General features: G+C 36.9%; 1 non-coding gene across 1 annotated transcript; it reads left to right on the top strand.

The window, feature by feature from the left end:
• The first annotated feature begins 2,387 nt into the window (after positions 1-2,387).
• Positions 2,388-2,494, top strand: LOC121231126 (small nucleolar RNA R71). The gene has a single exon (XR_005929194.1). It is a non-coding gene; the product is annotated as a small nucleolar RNA R71 (small nucleolar RNA).
• Positions 2,495-3,155: the final 661 nt, after the last annotated feature.

Genomic DNA, 3,155 nt, shown 5'->3' with positions numbered 1-3,155 from the left:
ATTTTGAGATATTATTGATAGAGATTATAAGTTGAGAAGAATTTATTTAGATTGTCAAATGAATACATTCAATACATTAAGTAAGCCAGGTACGCATTATGTACTCATATGTGAGTTTGATTTGAATTGAGTCATAAGTGTATAATGTGATACATATGTGAATATATGTTATAACTATACCTACGATCATGATACATTCGGTCAAGGTGTGAAAGTATGTGAAAGTATTTGATTTATTTATGTTATATGAATTCAGATTAAGTGTTATAAGAATGCTAAATGTGCATTATGTGCTTGTGTATGTTCGGCCAAATGGCAATATACCTAGTAAATGGCCTCTTGAGAAATTGAATAATCAAAGTATATTTACGTTTATTTTTTTGCATTGCTTAAAACTTACTAAGCTTATGAAAGCTTACTCCGTTTGTTACGTTTCTCTATTTTATAGATTGTTGACTCCAGTCACCTGCTCGGAAAAGGATCGTCAGCAACTCGTCACACTATCTATCATTTTGGTACCACTATGTGTTGGAGCTAGTATGGCATGTATAGAATAGACTAAGTGAATGATATTTTGAGAAGTTATTATATATAAGCCATGTGAATATGGAAATTTTTGAATGTCGGTATAAGTCTGAATTTCAATCTTTGATTATATTTGGCTATGCGTATAATTGCTAATGAACTTATGTAAATGTGAAGGTACGAATGTAGTGTTTTGGATTGGTAACTCTTCATAACCCACTCCGGTGACGGATACGAGTTATAGGGGTGTTACATGTTACCTAATCATCCTGAACATACATAGTAAGCTCGCCCTTCTGCACATCAATAAGGGTCCTTCTGGTTGCTAAGAAATGCCTTCCTAAGATGATTGGCACTTCCTTATCTGCTTTAAAGTCTAGAACCACAAAGTTAGCAGGAAAAATAAATTTGTCTACAGATACCAATACGTCCTAGATTTTTCCCTCTGGATGTGCTAAGAATCGATCTGCTAGTTGAAATGTAACCGTAATAGGTCTAACTTCACCTATCCCTGACTTCCTAAATATTGACATGGGCATCAAGTTGATACTCGCACCCAAGTCACTTAGTGTCTTACCACAATATGTTGCTCCAATATTGCAAGGTATGGTAAAACATCTAGGATGTTTCAATTTTGGGGGTAGTTTGTCTTGAAGATATGCACTGCATTCCTTTTTCAGGGCTATTGTCTCAAATTCTCCAAGCCTTCATTTTTTAAACACGATATCCTTCATGAATTTTACATAGTTCGGGATTTTTTCAAGTGCTTCAACCAACGGGATGTTGATATGAAGTTGCTTGAGTACATCTAGGAACTTCTTGAATTGAATTTCCTGCTTCTGCTTCTGAAGTCTTTGAGGGTAGGGTGGTGGAGGTTTCTTTACTGGAACTGGTTGATTCCTCTTCTGTGGCAATTCTGCATCTAACGGAGTTATTAGTTGATCAAAATTAGTTGGTTCTGAAGTTACCTTGTCAGATTTTGCAGATTATGGTTCTTGTGAAACTGGAATTTCTACACTCAGTTGAACGTCCTCTGAGTCTTGAGCATCAGCTGACTCTTTTTCAACTTCGACGATGCTGGGCTCTAATGTCTTTCCACTCTTTAATTCCAATGCTTTACAATGCTTATTCCCTGGATTCATTGAATTCTTCGTATCACTAGGTAAAGCACCTTGTGGTCGGTTTCTAAGTTCAGTTGCAAGCTGGCCCACTTGATTCTCCAAATTCTTTAGAGCAGTATCATTTTTTGCCATGTTTGTATTCAATAGATTCTCTAGGCTATTGGATGGTTCAGCTTGGGTTTGTTTCTGAGCTTGTTGGGAAAAACTAGGTGGCTGGGTCGATCTAGGTTGGGCATAATTATTATTGGTTCCTGCACCTTGGTTATTCCAAGAAAAATTCGGGTGGGTTCGCCATGCTGGATTATAGAAATTGGATTGCAGTCCTTGCCTTCCTCGATTTTGGTTCTGGTTACCCATGTAATACACGGATTCTAAGTTCGATGGACATTCTTCAAACAAATGTACTTCCCCAAAATAGACACAGGCTATATTTTCAAATTGATTTGGTGGCTGTGCTACAAAACTATTAGACCCAATTGTAAGATTTTTTAAGAAGATATTGATGATACCTAAGATGCGAGTGAAGTAAGAGCGTCTACTTCATGTATTCTAGCAACTCGTCTTCCTGATGCTACTCGATTGGTTGGCCATTAATAATTGTTGCTGGCAATCCTCTCAATGATTTCATAAGCCTTATTATAAGACTTAGAAAGGAGAGCACCATTAGCAGAATCGTCCACTACCATCCTAGTGTGAGCATTGAGACCGTTGTAAAATGTCTCAAGTTGGATGCAATGTGGGAATCCGTGATGAGGGCACTTTTGCAATAATTCTTTGTACCTTTCTCATGCCTCATACAAGGACTCATCATCCATTTGTTGGAAATCAGTGATCTCGTTCCTCAACTTAGCATTCTTGCTAGGCTGGAAATACTTCATAAGGAATCTTTCTGCTAACTCTTTCCATGTGGAAATTGAATTTGGTGACAATGAGTTCAACCAGGCTCGAGCTCTGTCCCTTAGTGAATACAGGAATAGCTTCAATCGTAATGCATCTTCAGATACTCCGGCTAACTTGAAAGAATTGCTTACCTCCATAAACAGTCTTAAGTGTAGGTGAGGATCTTCGATAGGCATTCCACTGAATTGGCTCATTGTCTGAAGCATTTGGAACATGACTGGCTTCAACTCAAATTGTTGTGCCTCGATTTTAGGTCTTCTAATACTCGGATTAAGATCATTAAACACTAGCACTACATACTGTTTTAAAGCTCTATGCCTATCATCAGCAATAAGGATAGGGTTTTGAGCAGGGTTTGTTCCTTTTCCTTAATTCAGATTTTCGAAGTTCATCTCTTCGGTCCTTTCCAACTTGCTTGTCTTATTCACTGTCAAAAAGTTTGTTCAATCTCAGGGTCTATAGGGAGTAAATCGATAATTCAGTCAATACTCATAAACACCTGAAATAATCACAGAAAAATTAATTAAGTTAAAATTTAAATAGAAAAATAAACCAAAATGCAAAAGTAAAAAATTCACAAATAATGACTTTTTAAAATAGTCCCTGGCA

The sequence above is a fragment of the Gossypium hirsutum genome, chromosome A06 (assembly GCF_007990345.1).
Source record: "Gossypium hirsutum isolate 1008001.06 chromosome A06, Gossypium_hirsutum_v2.1, whole genome shotgun sequence".
Lineage (NCBI taxonomy): Eukaryota > Viridiplantae > Streptophyta > Magnoliopsida > Malvales > Malvaceae > Gossypium > Gossypium hirsutum.
The sequence above is the reverse complement of the archived record's forward strand: the minus strand, read 5'-3'. Positions and strand labels throughout refer to the sequence as shown.